The sequence below is a fragment of the Staurois parvus genome, unplaced genomic scaffold (assembly GCF_062004578.1).
Source record: "Staurois parvus isolate SC_StPar_1 unplaced genomic scaffold, SC_StPar_1.0 ptg000498l, whole genome shotgun sequence".
Classification (NCBI taxonomy): domain Eukaryota; kingdom Metazoa; phylum Chordata; class Amphibia; order Anura; family Ranidae; genus Staurois; species Staurois parvus.
The window spans coordinates 6,071,126-6,089,823 of record NW_028318294.1 but is presented as its reverse complement, the minus strand read 5'-3'; positions in this window follow the sequence as shown (position 1 = coordinate 6,089,823).

Below are 18,698 nucleotides of genomic sequence, written 5' to 3'. Positions count from 1 at the left end.
ACATAGACTGTAATCATTGTTTTTTGGCTGGAAAAAAGGACCACTGGGTTTCTAGAGGAGTTTTTTAGCTGTAAAAATGCTCTAATGCTGAAAAATGTGGTAAAATGCTGCAAACAGGCGTTTGTGGACTTTTTTTGCCCCCAAAAATATTTTTTTTGGTCAAAAAGAAAGCTAAAAAATGCAAACGCATGCGAAAGCTAAAAAACGCCACTGGACACTAATGCAAAAACGCTAAAAAAGCTGAAAAACTCAAGTTTTTACCATGACTTTACACAGCTTACGTTACCAACGTTATCAAAACGTCCAGTGTGCATGAGGACTTAGGCTAGGTTCATATCTGTGCGGGTGGTGCCGCTGCGGATCCGCACGAAAATCCGTGCATCCACACCACCCGCACAGAGGAACCCGCGGGCGGGTGCCATTAGTTCTAATGGAACGCCGCCCACACAGGAAAACGCCACCATACTGGGAACCGAGGTTCCCGTGCGGGCTGCGTTTTCTTCAGAAGTGCAGGGACTTCTTCCCCGCGTGTCACAGGGCACGGGAGTCCATTCAAATTAATGGGCTCTCGTGCCCGTGCAAAATGCGGCCTACACAGCCGCATAGACGTTGTTGAAAGCTGGGGTTATTGTTTTCTTTTGCCTTCTATACATTTATGAGAGGAATTGAGAAGTAAAGGACTTTGGATGCTTTGGTGATGAAGAGGGAAAGTTACATCTGGTGGCTGTTTGTATAATTACACATGCCTGATATGACCCACTCTTGAGGGTCTGAACTTCTAGCAGGGGCGACCTGACAACTCATGGGGCCCCGGGGCAATAAGGGATCATGGGGCCCCTGTGTCCTTGCCCAAACTCAAAAAAGCCTATGAAAAAAGGTACCAGGGGCATCTCATGGGGCCCCCGCGCAGTGCCTGAGTTTCCAAATGGTCAGTCCGCCCCTGACTTCTAGGGAGCATTTCAAATGTTCTTAGCACTGCACAGATGGTCAATTAAAGATTGACTCAGACATTATTTATTTCAGGTACTTTTATAGCGCTGTTAATTTATGCAACACTTTACATATATATTGTACATTCAATATATGTCCCTAACCCTCAAGGGGCATACAATCTATTGTCCCTAACTCACATTCATACTAGGGCCAATTTAGACAGGATCCAATTAACCTACCAGCATGTCTTTGAAGTGTGGGAGGAAACTGGACTAACTGGAGGAAACTCATGCAGGCACAGGAAGCACATGCAAACTCTAGGAAGGTGGTGCCATGGTTGGGATTTGAACCAACACCCCTAATACTGCCAGGTGGAAGTGCTAACCATTTAGCCACATAGTATGGACGTTACTTTGAGTCAGCAGATAGTGACTCTAAAGGCTGGGACTGTATCATTTACATTTGTAGGACTTGGGGTGATAGGGTTATTCCAGCAGTTTTTATATATACTGTATTTGTGCTGTCTGTTGCTTCTTCATCCAGCATGTAGGCACTCTATACAGGAGGTGTGTTACTGGCTGAAAACAGTAACAGAGGGAAAAGCCTATGTTACATTTTTTGTTTGGGGTTTAACCACTTCCCATCCAGCCTATTGTAATATGACGGCCAGGGCGGGACTTTCCTTGTTCCCGGAGGACATCACCGAGAGGTCCTCCTGGAACACGCCTTGCACATGACCATGTGGCTGCGCTAAAGACGCGATCTGTCACCCGCTGTTTTCACCGAACACAGCAGATGACAGATCACTGTACTGACCTGCTGCTGATACTTTCAATCACAGCAGATCACATGACAATTGTAAACAATGAATGGCTACGATTCATGCCATTCATTGCGTACAATTGTGTTGCTAGCTGTGAGTGGTCAGAGTGATCACCTGGTACAGACAGAGCCAATCACAGCCCATCTGTACCATGTGATTAGCTGTGGCCAATCACAGCTAATCACAATATATACTGAATTAATCTATTTTCATTCAGTAAAAATGCTTGCTTATAGCAATAAAATTCACTTCAATAAGCAATCATAATCATAAAAAAAAAAAATCTTGATCAATTCCCTAGAGTACTACAATGTTACTATGGTAACATTGTATTCATTGTATTGCTCTGGTCACAGTTTGCTAAAAAAAAAAAAAAAAAAGAAAAAAAAAGAATCCAGGACAAAATTTTTATAAAAAATATTGTTTTTTTGTTTTTTCATACTGTCATCAGTAAGTGTCCCTGACCACCACCACACCAGTTACATGATGATACAGTACTGCACTGGTGACAGTATGTAAAAAAAAAGTTGTGAACATTCTTTTTTTAATTTCTTAGTTTTCCAAAAACAATTAAGGCAAAAAAATTACAATTTCAAAAAACTTGCAATGCCTCTTACTAAATACCTCAGACTGGCTAAGTTGCAAAAAGGTTTTTTTTGTACTGTCCTGACATTTCAGGGCCTCAAGAAATGAAATCAGTATACCAGGATTGATCAATTTTCAGATATAAATACCATAGCTTGTGGATTCTATAACTTTCCTAAAGACTAAATAATAAACACTGATTTGGGTTATTTTTCTATCTGTTCTAATATTTTCTATCCTATTCTAATTGATTCTGTTCTTTGACTTTCTATTCTAATCTTTTCTATTCTATTCTTTGATTTTCTATTTTTTATTATTATTATTATTATTATTATTATTATACAGTATTTATAAAGCGCCGAAAGTTCGCTCAGCGCTGTACATTACAAAGGGGGACAGAACATGTGACAGAACAATACCAATACAATGCAAAACATGAGGGGATTGAGGGCCCTGCTCTTTCGAGCTTACAATCTAGGAGGGAGGGGATGGTGGCACAGGAGGAGATAGCTGTGGGGGATGGAGTGGTAGGAAGAGTGGAGGAGGTCGGCAAGTTAGCAGGGGGTGGGGTAGGCTTCCCTGAAGAGATGGGTTTTCAGGGTGCGCCTAAAGGAGAGGAGAGTAGGTGATAATCTGGTGGGTTGGGGCAGGGAGTTCCAGAGGATGGGTGACACCCTGGAGAAGTCCTGGAGGCGGGCATGGGAGGAGGAGACCAGGGAACTAGAGAGAAGGAGGTCTTGTGAAGAGCGGAGTGTGCGTGCTGGGTGGTACATGGATATTAGGTCGGTGATGTAGTACGGGGCAGTATGGTGGACGGCTTTGTATGTCAGTGTTAGGATTTTGAATTTGATCCGTTGCGCAATCCGAAGCCAGTGGAGGGAATGGCAGAGGGGGGTGGCGGAGATGGAGCGGTTGGAAAGGTGAATGAGTCTGGCAGCCGTATTCAGGATCGACTGAAGCGGGGATAGCCAGCGGCGAGGCAGGCCAGTGAGGAGGGAGTTGCAGTAGTCGAGTCGTGATATGATGAGGGAGTGGATGAGCTGTTTAGTGGTTTCTGGGGTTAGGAACGTGCGGATTTTGGCGATGTTGCGGAGGTGGAGTCTGCACGAGTTTGTTAAAGATTGGACTTGGGGCTGGAAGGATAGGTTGGAGTCCAGAATGACACCAAGTACTCTGGCCTGCGGGGCGGGTTTGATGGTGGCGTTGTTGGATGTGATGGAGAAGTCAATGGGGGGTGGGGTCCGGGCTGGGGGGAAGACAAGAAACTCGGTTTTGGAGAGGTTCAGTTTAAGGAAGTAGAGCGACATCCAGTCAGATATGTCGCTCAGTAGGTGTGTGATTCGGGCGGAGACTATTCTAATCTTTCCTATTCTGTTCTAATGGATTATATTCTTTCCTATTCCTTTATTTTCTATTCTACTTTGTTAGTTTTGCTCTATTATTTTCTACTGTATTTTGGCCTAAATTTATGAAGAACAATTATTTATTTGCAAAATTTTATAACAGAAATGAAAAAAAACGCATTTCGTTTTGTTTTCAAAATTTTTGGTCTTTTTCATTTATTTAGCAAAAAAAAACTACCCAGTGGTGATTACATAGAAAGCTCTGTTTCTTTAAAACAATTTATAAAAATGTAATTTGGGTACAATGTTGCATCACTGCACATTTGTCATTCAACGTGTGACAGCGCTGATAGCGGAACATTTTATGTATTTGTCCAGGAAACCGTGGGAACAAAATAGGCACCAATGACAGATAAACCAGTCTAGCTACCCACATTCACAAATTGTTAGTAGTCAGTTAAACATAATCTCCAGTTTCTTGGGAATAAACAATCCCTCGAGTGCACCACTGAAGTGCAAGGATTTGTAAAATTGTTTCAGCTGTTTCTGTTCTGGAGATAGTGATGTTGGCCTGACGTGAAAAATTAAAAAATTGTTTTGTTTTGATTCATTATTTGACTAATTGTGTTTTGTTCGATTACTTAAATTAGTTTAATTCCTTTTTCAGAATTTGTTTATCCAAATTTGACCGAATTTGAAATTTTAAATGGATTCGAAAATACTTTCAACATATTCGAATGGATTTGAAAATAATCCCAACGTTACAATTCATAATCCGCAATCCATATGTGTTTTTGATGGTATATGGGCTATATGAAGAGTTGTGTGACCATATTGGAAATTTCTATTTCAACAAAATTTTCACAGTGCCTTTGTTGATCACTACTCATGTCACCATAGCACAGCTCACAATTTTTGTAAAGTATTTTAGTCTTTTGTAATATGTTCTATTCTTTTCTATTATTGTATATTCTATTCTAATGTATTCTGTTCTAATTCAAATTCATTCTATTAAAAATTTGAATTTTGGAAGGCAGTTATATTCTATTTTATTCTATTCTATTGTGTTTCTATACTATTCCATTCTTTGATTATCTATTCCAATATTTTCTATCCTATTCTAACTGAATCTGTTCTTTGACTTTCTATTCTAATCGTTTCTATTCTATTCTTTGATTTTCTATTCTAATCTTTTCTATTCTATTCTAATGGATTCTATTCTTTTCTATTCCTTTATTTTCTATTCTATTATGTTAGTTTTACTCTATTATTTTCTACTGTATACTGTTCTATTTATTTTATTTTCTATTCTGTTCTTTTTTCCTGTATTCCTGTATTCTTTTCAATTCTATTCTATTCTTTTTTTTCTATTGCTTTATTTTCTGTTTTATTTTGTTTTATTCTTGTTTTCAAATTGGTTTTCCAATTTGAATTTGCTTTCAAATGTATTTTAGTCTTTTGTAATCTGTTCTATTCTTTTCTGTTATTTTATATTGTATTCTAATGTATTCTGTTCTAATTCAAAATTTGAATTTCGGAAGGCAGTTATATTCTATTTTATTCTATACTATTCTATTCTTTGATTATCAATTCTAATATTTTCTATTCTAATTGATTCTGTTCTTTGACTTTCTATTCTAATCTTTTCTATTCTGTTCTAATGGATTCTATTCTTTCCTATTCCTTTATTTTCTATTCTATTTTGTTAGTTTTGCTCTATTATTTTCTACTGTATTTTGTTCTATTTTTTTATTTTCTTCTATTCTTTTCAATTCTATTGATTTATTTTCTGTTCTATTTTATGTCCCATCATTGTTATTTATTTATTTCAGGTACTTATATAGATTGTAAGCTCGATAGAGCAGGGCCCTCGATCCCCTCATGTTTTGCATTGTATTGGTATTGTTCTGTCACATGTTCTGTCCCCCTTTGTAATGTACAGGGCTGAGCGAACTATTGGTGCTTTATAAATACTGTATAATAATATAGTGCCATCAATTTACACTGCGCTTTACATATATACTGTACATTCACTTCAGTCCCTAACCCTCAAGAAGTGTACAATCTAAGGTCCCTAACTCACATCCATACATACACATATTAGGGCCAATTAACCTACCAGCATGTCTTTGGAGAGTGAGAGGAAACCCAAGCAGGCACAGGGAGAACATGCAAACTCCAGGGAGGTGGTGCCGTGGTCGGGATTTGAACCAGCGACCTTAGTACTGCCAGGCGGAAGTGCTAACAATTTAGCCACTGTGCTGCCCTACAGAAGAAGGAATAGTACCCCATCCTTGGTATTAGTTGGAGGAATAATACTTATTGTTTATATCAGTGGGAGGAATTGGTGTCAATGGAGGGAAAAATGCCCCATAGTTGGTACTAGTGGAAAAAATGGTGCCTCCTTGTTGGTGTCACTGGGATGAATAGTACCCCAAGGGCCGGATAGAACCAAGAAATGGGACGCAGTTTGGAGACCACTGGTCTAGAGTAGTCAGTGGGAAGCGAAAGTGAAGAGAAGATCAAGAGACCTGAATAACAGCATAACTAGCTGCCGACTCAAGGGTCCAGCACTCTGCAATTTAGTAAGCCTGTAAAATGAGCTGCGTTTTCTGTGTCAAATAAAGAGAAAAAACCTGGCACCTAGATTCAGCAGTAGTTGTGGAAACTCAACTCAAATGGATCTTCCATACAATAGCTAGCATAGATGTGCAGCGGCTAGTGCAGCCTTTTTCTGTGCAGCATGGTCATGGGGGTCATGAGTTTGAACCCGACCAACCCCACCTTCCTTTATCTATTGGGTTTTTTTTAAATCTTACCTTTCCTTGTAATTTAACGGTTACCAATAAACATGTGCAGAATGAAAAAAATTGTTTTGTTTCAGATGGATTCATTAAGTTACTAATCTAATTTTGTTGCATTCGTAACAACATTAGTTTCATTTTGTTTCGTATATTCGTTTTCATGCAAATTCGAATGTTTCCAAGTGATTTGGAGTCCTCAAATCAAATTCAAATAAAAATTATCAAATCGATCCAATATCATTGGAAAGAATAGCCGGTCCTATTCTATTCAAAATTTGAAATTCGAAAGCCAGTTACATTCTTTCTATTCTAGTCTTTTATTTTATATTATTTTATTTTTTATTCTATTTTGTTTTATTCTATTCTTTTATTTTTTTTTCTATTTTATTCAATCTTTTATTTTCTATTCTATTCTGTTGTTTTACTCTATTCTATTCTATTTGAAATTCAAATTACGAAAGACAGCTATATCTTTTGCGATTTTATTCTATTCTTTTCTATTCTATTCCTTTTCTATTTTATTTTTTGATTTTCTATTCTATTATTTTCCATTTAATTCTTTTATTTTCTATTCTATTCTGTTTTACTCTATTCTTTTCTATTCTATCCTATGCTATTCTCCTTTATTCTATTTTTTTCAAAATTTGAATTTCGAAAGATGGCTATATTCTAACATACACAGAGTCTTTGAAGGAAATCAGCATTAGTCAGCAATATGTTTATATTTCGAATTTGTATTCAAATTCAATTTCGTTTTCGAATTAGATTAACATTTTGGAAGAAGTTTCATAATAATGGATTTGTTTAAATTAAGTACTATTGTAATTCGGAAATTCAGATACACTGGAATCTCCGAATAACAAAACGTTTGTTCAAATTTTTTTTCAGAACCAATTTATGTATCATACCTGCTGTCTGCGGGACAATGGAGTTATCACAGGGCTCCTCATGTGCCAGAAAGTACAAATTTGCCTTTCTAAATACAGTGAATTGAATGAAAGTTACACTTTACCGGACTCCCACCCCCCCCCCCAAAAAAAAACAAAAAGAAAAAAACAATAAGGGATTGTACTGCAATGAAGAAAACGCACCAACCTTGCACATTACCTCAGCAATACATTTTATTAAAGGATAAATAGATGTAAACTCAGAAACGTCAAAATTATAAAAGCATGTAATGTCTAAGGCTGGACAATCAGACCAGAGACGTGTGCGAATCACAATTAAAGGAAGACCCTAAAGAATGGCGTTTTGAAGGGAGATCCCTGCTTCCTCAGAGTGCTGACATGTTTCGAAGGGAGATCCCCTCTTCCTCAGAGCCCTGACATTTTTGGAGAGAGATCCCCTCTTTCTCAGAGCCCTGACACGTTTCGAAGGGAAATCTCCTCTTGCTCAGAGCGCTGACACGTTTGGAAGGGAGATCCCCTCTTCCTCAGAGCCCTGACACCATTGGAGAGAGATCCCCTCTTCCTCAGAGCCCTGACATTTTTGGAGAGAGATCCCCTCTTCCTCAGAGCCCTGACACGTTTCGAAGGGAAATCTCCTCTTCCTCAGAGCGCTGACACGTTTGGAGAGAGATCCCCTCTTCCTCAGAGCCCTGACACGTTTCGAAGGGAAATCTCCTCTTCCTCAGAGCGCTGACACGTTTGGAAGGGAGATCTCCTCTTCCTCAGAGCGCTGACGCGATTCGAAGGGAGATCCTCTCTTCCTCACACATGCTCAGTTGGGTCATGGGATTCAGTGTACTGGTTGCCATCGTATTTGCGTATTGCTCTGCTGCTCTTTGGGCAGCACAGTGGCTAAATGGTTAGCACTTCCGCCAGGCAGTACTAGGGTCGTTGGTTCAAATCCCAGCCACAGCACCTCCTGCCTGGAGTTTGCATGTTCTCCCTGTGCCTGCATGGGTTTCCTCCCACACTCCAAAGACATGCTGGTAGGTTAATTGGATCCTGTCTAAATTGGCCCTTGTATATGAATGTGAGTTAGGGACCTTAGATTATACACCCCTTGAGGGTTAGGGACTGATGTGAATGTACAATATATATGTAAAGCGCTGCATAAATTGATGGCGCTATATAAGTACCTGAAATAAATTGCTCTAGTAAGTATTCCATGTTCTGGTTGCCTCTGTAACTGCAAATCACCATAGTAAGAATTCAGTGTACTAACTGCCATGGGTATGGCACATGTCTTATAGTAAGAATTCAGTGTACAGGTTGCCATGGTAACAGCATATCGCTATAGTAAGGATTCCTTGTAGTGTTTGCTATAGTAAGTGGATATTGCTAATGTGGACAAGGAATTGTGGGAAACAAACTATATCAAGTTAGTCATTAAAAAAAAAATTGCCAAAATGGCACTGGCCTTTGCCTCTGAAACAAAATTGCGCAATCCGCAATGTGCTGGAAGAATTCATAATACATGGTCGATTTATACCATATGTCATTTGAGATGGCTGTAGCATAGTAGTTTAGGCTCCATTCCACTCTGTGCATGGTTGTGGGTTTGAGACACGTGGCCCAATGCTTTTTACTCTGCTATACTCTAATACTATATTTTTTTATACTTTTTCTACTATTTTACTATTCCCACCAAGCGTGATCCTTTCATGTCAACCACTAGAAGGAAAAATGCCAAACGAGGCCAGAAGACCATGGATGGGACTTGTGCCATCAAAAAATCACGCAAAAATGATAAAATAATAAATTTTTATTCCATAAAGGTAAGGAAACAAAACACCATGAAAAGAATAAATTCACGTATACAGTTCGTCTTGCAGTTTAACCACTTTAGAACTGCCCCGCCCGCAATGTATTGGAGACGGGTGGCCTGTACAGGTACAACGACGTACCTGTACATTGCTGGCCTTTTCCAGGCAAACTTACCAGACTGATTGGTAAGTGTGCCTGGGAAATTCTTTTTTTGTTTGCGATGTGCATTGCCCTTCCATGTGCACCTTACTGCTAAGGCTGGTTATAGGTTGGGACGGTTGCCATTTTTTGTCCAGTTGGCTAATTTGGATGCACTGGATGCCTTTGCTGTCATTTTGCTATATCTAGGCATCATGTGCATCCTTGTACATTTGAGCCTGGGTTCACATACATGTGGTGCGGTACATCGCATGTGATTCGCACAGGAACCGCACCACATTCCTCTGCAAATCACATGTGATTTGTGTGCGCTGCTCTTGGAGCCATACATTTTGTATGGCTCTAATTGCACCGCACCCGCACCAAAAAGGTGTAGGACCCTTTTTTGGGTCCGCACTAGAATCGGATCGCATGGGTATTCACACCTATGCGATCCGATTATGCACATTGCACCGCGTTTTGCGGACCGCTTTCGGGGTGTTGTTAACTTAACATACACACCCGCGGCAGTTATCATGAATGGGGTGCAATTCTGAGGCGGTGTGGAATTCGCACTCTAAACACTGTGAATTCCAGACCACATCAGTGTGAACCAGGGCTCAGGAGAGATGGGCTCCTCCAGGCACACCTGCCTTAACCTATCCATTGATATTTGTGCTCCTTCTATGGAGGCTCTGAACATTTTAGAGTTAGGTCCACAGGACCCTTAACACGGGACTGTGGCTTACGCATATATTTACAAATGTGTGCAAACAAAACCCTGTTTTTAATGCAAACTGTTAGACACGGCCAAATTGGTTGTTTTGCAAGCTGGCTGGTAAGTGTTGCTGGGAAATCCTTTGTTTGTTTGCGATCTTCCAGGTATCCCCTGCCCACTGACAGCAGGTCGCGGCCAATTATTTATGGCCAGGACCTGTTGATAGGCTGTGTCCAATCACTGCCCAGAGCGCTGTATTGACAATCAACACAGAGCGCTGTGTTGACAATCAACACAGGGCTCTGTCCAGGGGGAACAATCGTTTTGTTTCTTCTCCCTGCAAAGCAGAGAGATGGAACAAAGAGATTTTTTGTAAAAAGCAGCGTATTATGCACAAATTATCACTTAGAAAAACTTGTTCACTACACTTAGTGTAAAACCAGAACTGAATAAGTAAATACATAAATAAATAATATGCAGCTGCACTCAAAACATCAAACGTGCGTAAATGTAAATATACACAGCGTAACATATTGACTATTTACGTTTAAAGCACAAATTAACACTTGTTAAGATGTCAGTGTCATTTAGTTGGTTTCCTCCCAGTGTCAGTGTCAGATTGTCTGTCGCACTGTTATAGTCCCACTCTAAGTCACTGATCACCATCATTCCTAGTATAAAAATAAATAAATAAATATATTTAAAAATATATCCCATAGTTTGTAGACACTATAATTTTCACACAATCCAATCAATAAACAGTGGAATTTGTTTTTATACCAAAGACACATAGCAGAATACATTGTATCCTACATTTATAAAGAAATCAGATTTTTAAAATTTTCTATTAGATATGTTTTATAGCAAAAAATAAAAGTAAAAAAAATGTTTTTCAAACTTATTGGCCTTTTTTCATTTATACAATAAATAATAAAAAAAAACCCAGTGGTGATCAAATACCACCAAATACTTTTTCTCTGTCTTTCTCATTCTTTTTTTCTCTTTCTTCATTTTTTTCTCTATTTCTTTCTCCCTTTCTCTTTTTTCTTCCTTTCTTTTGTTAGGGGGTGCAAATTGCTTTCCTTGCCCCGGGCACTGACAAACCACACTACGCTACTGCTTACACTTCCATAGGACAGCTGTACTCTTCTCCTCCAACTTCCACTTTGCTCTCTCCAGTGAGCTTCTCCAGACCCAACTTGATCACAGAATTTAAACTTGTGAATAGGCCCCCTAGCTTAGCCTAGCTGGGATCTTGGTGTCTTCTTGCTTCTTTTAAAATCCAGCACCAGGGGCAGAGCCCTTGCACAGGAGTCTCCTCCAGCATGACTGGATCCAGGAACACTACACCCTGCTGCTCAGGCCTCAGACTATGTATGGTCTCTCTCACCACCTACTGGGCACACTTCCCCAGGGATTGGCTGGAATTCCATAAATATTCAGGCTGCCCACTGTTCTTTCTCCCACTATGGTTCTAGAATCCTCTAGAAGATTTGGAAAGTAACAGTGCAGCAGCCTGTGAGACACTGAGAAGCCCTAAATAATAACCCCCTGCTCCTCTAGCTATAGAGAAGCCAACTACCTAACCACCAACACGATATTAGGGGGGTGCTACACATGGTCAGGGGCTCAACTCCAACCAACCCCCCTTCTATTTTAACTATTACCGACATGCTTGGCCTTTTCTTACGAACCTCCAACATATGTATCATACTAGCTGTCTGCAGGACTACAGAGTTATTACAGCACTCTGCATGGGCCGGAAAGTACAAATTTAATTTTTTTAAACACAATGAATTGAATAAAAGTGAAAAATAGGAGCTTTCCAGTAAGGACTCGTTCACACTTGCTTGGGAGGGCCATACACATAGGCGGATGAGCCATGCTTTGACTATCCCCTTTGTATTTCAATAGTTTTTATTAGTTTTAAGCAGTATAAAACAGAGGCGACAAAACATGCCCCCACAGGGGCTATCAATTGCACCGATAAGATAAAAAACATAATAACAAAAGAAAAACAGTGCTCTAACTTCAACAAGGCAGAAGGTACGCCCACGCAGGGGCTATCAATGGCACATAGGTTACAATGACGGTAATGAAATTCTAACTGCAATTAAAGGCAGCTGTCAACTATCACCCAAAAAAACTAACAGAAATGGAGAGAAAGAAAGAGAAGAGAAATAAGAGGAGAGAAAAAAAAAAAAAAAAAGGAGAAGAGAGGGGGCAGAGATCCAAGAGCGCCACCATCAAACGCCAGTGCCTAACGCCAGTACATCCCCATACTAGCCAAAGGAAGCGTGGGAAAGGCATATTGCAACCATGGTTCCCATATTTTCGAGAATTTACATTGGGAGTCGTTGCATATGCTCGACATCTGTTCATTAAGCATCATATTGGTCACACGATCCCGCACCCCCGAAAAGGGACAAACGGACTTTTCCAGGCCTGAGCAATTGTTCTGGTGGCCGACAAAAACAAATAGGACGCTAGCTTCTGCTGATGAGCAAAGAGACCCGGTATGGGGCAATGAAGCAAGGCATACCGAGCATCCCGGCGTATGGATAGATGAAACAACGTGAAAAGGAGGCCAAATACACGAGACCAAAAACGGACCAGTCTCGGGCATGACCACCACATATGCAAGACATCGCCACGACGGCCACAACCCCGGAAACATCGATCACTACAAGCGGGATTAGCCTGGGCCAAACGAGCCGGAACCCAATACCAACGAAACAATACCTTATAGGCTGCCTCCAGCGTGGTGGTATTGAATAAGCATTTAGCTATGAGTGACCAGGCCCTATTCCAGTCCTCCGGATCCACATCCACTCCCAAGTCACGCTCCCACTGAACAACGTATGAAAGAGAAGTATGCGACGGGTGTCTGTTCAAGGCTGCATAAAGAAGGGAGATAAGGCCCAGGGTGCCCAGGCGCTGCTGGCAAAGCTGTTCAAAGGCCGATTTCTGGTATGGAAAAGAAGAAGTGCCCCGCAGCGAGAGTAGCCAGTGCCGCAATTGAAGGTATCGAAAAAATTCCGCCGGGGGAACATCCCGAGACTCCCGAAGAAGATCCCAGGTAGGGAAGGACCGAGAAACCAAAAAGTGTCGTACCTGCGAAAACCCATGAGCCACCCTGACTATCCCCTTTGATCCAACACAGCATTCTGAAGGGGGTTGTACACATGCCATGGCAAAAATGTGGTCAGTGGGCAGTACACCACAAAATGCAGCTCACTGGATTAATTGAGTGTGCAGCAACTGCACTGCAACCGCATGCCATGGCTTTTAATGATCAAAACAAGCAGTAAGGAGGCAGTATATTGCCTCCCATTTGCCTGTCAACCACCCTTTGCAAAAGCAATCCACCACTGACTGCTTTCCAAAAGGGCAGAACGGTCTTCCAGTAATGTAAGCAAGCCCCAAGACATCACTTTTAACCACCTCCTGTCCGGCTGTTGTATATAAACGGCCGGACGGTGGCCGTGCAGGGTAGGGTGGCCGTTTATAAATGGCCTCCCCGCCCTCTGCTTGTGCGCGCTCCATGGCAGCACACAGCACCGCAATCCAGTGCCCGCTGTGTCCTCCAGACACAGTGGAACACTGATCGTCGTACGGGACCTCTCTGTGAGGTCCCGATCATGTGATCAGTGATTGGCCAATCAGTGATAACATGCAGAGTAGTAAGCAAGATGTCACTTCCTGACATCATTGCTTACTACGTATGAAATCAGTGAATGATCACAGAGATCACTTGGTACAAAGCTATTCACAACATTCTTGTACCATGTGACAAGCTGTGACCAATCACAGCTCACACAGTAGTTCTCAATGGCTGCAAGAATGCAGCCAGAGAGAAGGAGAAATTATTGCTTTTACAGCCTTTATGGATGTAAAAGCAATCAGTGTAAAAAGAAAAATCTTCATCACCCCCCACAAGTAGCACAGTGTCACCATGGTGACACTGTACTGCTAGGGTGACAGTATGTAAAAATAAATAAATAATGATATAAAAAATAAAAATAAAAATGTAAAAAAATATGTTTAAAAATTATAATTTTTGGTTATAAACTAATTTGGGTTATTTATTTATTTTTTTACTAAAAAGATAACGGAATAAATGTTGGCCAAGATTTATGATGAAATATTATTTATTTGCAAAATTTTATAAGAAAAACACTTTTTTTCTAAATTTTGGACTTGTTCATTTACATAGCAAAAAAATAAAAATCCCAGTGGTGAATAAATACCACCAAAATAAAGCTTTATCTCTCAAAAAAAAATGCGAAAAAATTCATATGGGTACAGTGTTGCAAGACCGCGCAATTGTCATTCAAAGTGTGATAGCGCTGAAAGCTGAAAATTGGCCTGGACAGGAAGGGGTGAAAGTGTCCGGACTTGATAACTAATAACTTTAGGAAGTACAATGGACAGCCACCAACTCCTGTCCTTCTGTGCACTGGACAGGAACACAAACTGCACATGAAAGTTAACAAGTTATATTGCCACAACCATAATGCTTGGCATGGACTTTTTTAGCCAGTCAAATTGGCTAGGTTTAGCCACCATACCCAACACAGGCCAACAAATTGGTTGCTGAGGAAAGACATGATAGAAGATGATGGAGATGAAGACAGACATTTGATTGATGATGATGGCGATGAAAACAGACATGTGATTGGGGACGATGGAGATAAAGGTAGACATGTGATGGAAGATGATGAAGATAAGGAAAGACATGTGATTGGATATGATGGAGATGAGGACGGACATGTGATGGAAATGATGGACATGAAGACAAATACGATGGAGATGAGGACAGAGATATGTTGAAGATGATGGAGATGGAGACAGACATGTGATGGAAGTTGATGGAGATAAGGGCAGACATGGGATGGGAGATGATGGCAGATATGTGATAGAAGATGATGAAAATGAAGACACATATGTGATGGAAGATGAAGACAGACATGATGGAAATGAGGACAGACATACAGTGGGGCAAAACAGTATTTAGTCAGCCACCAATTGTGCAAGTTCTCCCACTTAAAAAGATGAGAGAGGCCTGTAATTGGCATCATAGGTAGACCTCAACTATGAGAGACAAAATGAGAAAAAAAAATCCAGACAATCACATTGGCTGATTTGGAAAGAATTAATTTGCAAATTATGGTGGAAAATAAGTATTTGGTCAATATCAAAAGTTCATCTCAATACTTTGTTATATATCCTTTGTTGGCAATGACAGAGGTCAAACGTTTCCTGTAAGTCTTCACAAGGCTGGCACACACTGTTGCTGGTATGTTGGCCCATTCCTCCATGCAGATCTCCTCTAGAGCAGTGATGTTTTGGGGCTGTCGCTGGGCAACATAGACTTTCAACTCCCTCCAAAGGTTTTCTATGGGGTTGAGATCTGGAGACTGGCTAGGTCACTCCAGGACCTTGAAATGCTTCTTACGAAGCCACTCCTTCGTTGCCCGGGCGGTATGTTTGGGATCATTGTCATGTTGGAAGACCCAGCCACGTTTCATCTTCAATGCCCTTGCTGATGGAAGGAGGTTTGCACTCAAAATCTCACGATACATGGCCCCATTCATTCTGTCCTGTACATGGATCAGTCGTCCTGGTCCCTTTGCGGAGAAACAGCCCCAAAGCATGATGTTGCCACCCCCATGCTTCACAGTAGGTATGGTGTTCTTTGGATGCAACTCAGCATTCTCTCTCCTCCAAACACGACGAGTTGTGTTTCTTCCAAACAGTTCTATTTTGGTTTCATCTGACCATATGACATTCTCCCAATCCTCTTCTGGATCATCCAAATGCTCTCTAGCAAACTTCAGATGGGCCCGGACATGTACTGGCTTAAGCAGGGGGACACGTCTGGCACTGCAGGATCTGAGTCCCTGGCGGCGTAGTGTGTTACTGATTGTAGCCTTTGTTACGTTGGTCCCAGCTCTCTGCAGGTCATTCACTAGGTCCCCCCGTGTGGTCCTGGGATTTTTGCTCACCGTTCTTGTGATCATTTTCACCCCATGGTGTGGGAACTTGCGTGGAGCCCCAGATCGAGGGAGATTATCAGTGGTCTTGTATGTCTTTCATTTTCTAATTATTGCTCCCACAGTTGATTTGTTCACACCAAGCTGCTTGCCTATTGCAGATTCAGTCTTCCCAGCCTGGTGCAGGTCTACAATTTTGTTTCTGGTATCCTTCGACAGCTCTTTGATCTTCACCATAGTGGAGTTTGGAATGTGACTGTTTGAGGTTGTGGACAGGTGTCTTTTATACTGATAACAAGTTCAAACAGGTGCCATTGATACAGGTAATGAGTGCAGGACAGAGGAGCCTCTTAAAGAAGAAGGTACAGGTCTGTGAGAGCCAGAAATCTTGCTTGTTTGTAGGTGACCAAATACTTATTTTTCACCATAATTTGCAAATAAATTCTTTCCAAATCAGCCAATGTGATTGTCTGGATTTTTTTTCTCATTTTGTCTCTCATAGTTGAGGTCTACCTATGATGCCAATTACAGGCCTCTCTCATCTTTTCAAGTGGGAGAACTTGCACAATTGGTGGCTGACTAAATACTTTTTTGCCCCACTGTATGTTGGAGATGATGGAGATGAGGGCAGACATGTCATGGGAGATGATGGAGATGAAGACAGACATGTGATGGACGTTGATGTAGATGAGGGCAGACATGTGATGGGAGATGATGAAGATAAGGAAAGACCTGTGATTGGATATGATGGAGATGAGGACAGACATGCGATGGAAATGATGGACATAAAGACAAACATAATGGAGATGAGGACAGAGATATGTTGAAGATGATGGAGATGGAGACAGACATGTTATGGAAGTTGATGGAGATAAGGGCAGACATGTGATGGGAGATGATGGAAATGAAGACACATATGTGATGGAAGATGATTAAGATAAAGACAGACATGATGGAGATGAGGACAGACATATGCTGGAGATGATGGAGATGAGGGCAGACATGTGATGGGAGATGATGGAGATGAGGCAGACATGTGATGGAAGATGATGGAAATGAAGACACATATGTGATGGAAGATGATGATGATAAAGACAGACATGATGGAGAGGAGGACAAACATATGTTGGAGATGATGGAGATGAGGGCAGACATGTGATGGGAGATGATGGAGATGAAGACAGACATGTGATGGAAGTTGATGGAGATGAGGGCAGAGATGTGCTGGGATATTATGGAGATGAAGACAGACATGTGAAAGAAGACGAGGGCAGAGATGTGATGGGAGACAATGAGGATAAAGGCAGACATGTGATGGAAGATGATGACGATGAATACAGACATGATGGATATGAGGACAGACATATGATGGAGATGAGGACAGACATATGTTGGAGGTGAGGACAAACATATGATGGAGATGAGGACAAATATATGATGGGAGATGAGGACAGTGATATGAAGATAAGGACAGACATGATGGAGATGAGGACAGACATATGATGGAGATGAGGAAAGATGAGATAGAGATGAGGACAGACATATGACGGAGATGTGGAAAGACATGATGGAGATGCAGACATAGGATGGAGATGAGGATAGACACGATGGAGATGAGGACAGACATATGATAAAGAAAATGGAGATGAGGACAGACATATGATAAAGAAGATGGAGATAAGGACAGACATATGATGGAGATGAGGACAGACATATGATGGTGATGGGGACAGTGATGATGAAGATGATGGGGATAGTGATGATGAAGATGATGGGGATAAGGACAGACATACAGTATGATGGAGATGAGGACAGTGATGACAGAGATGAGGACAGACGTATGATGGGGATGAGGACAGACATATGGTGGAGATGATTATTATTATTATAGAGGATATATATAGAGCCAACAGTTTGTGCAGTGCTTTACAAGGTAAGGGCAGACAGTAGAATTACAATAAAAACCAATACAGGAGGAATCAGAGGGCCCTACTTGTTAGAGCTTACAATCTAAAAGATGATGGAGATGAGGACAGGCATATGATGGAGATGAGGACAGTGATGATGGAGATGAGATTAGAACAGACATAGGATGGAGATGAGGACAGACATAGGATGGAGATGATGGAGAGGAGGACAGTGGTAATGGAAATGAGGGAGATGATAGAGATGAGGACAGAACTAGGATGGAAATGATGGAGATGAGGACAGACCTTTGATGTAGATGAGGGAGATGATGGAGATGAGGACAGACCTATGATGGAGATAAGGATAGACATAGGATGAAGATGATGACAGACATAGGATGGAGATGAGGACAGACATAGAATGGAGATGATGGAGATGAAGGAGATGAGGACAGATCTATGATGGAGATGAGGACAGTGGTGATGAAGATGAGGACAGACCTATGATGGAGATGAGGACAGACATAGGATGGAGATGATGGAGATGAGGACAGTGATAATGGAGATGATGGAGATGATGACAGATCTAGGATGGAGGTGATGGAGATGAGGATAGTGATGAGGGAGATGATGACAGGCCTATGTAGATGAGGAAAGTGATGAGAGAGATGATGACAGATCCATGATGGATATGAGGAGAGACCTAGGATGGAGGTGATGGAGATGATGACAGTGATGAG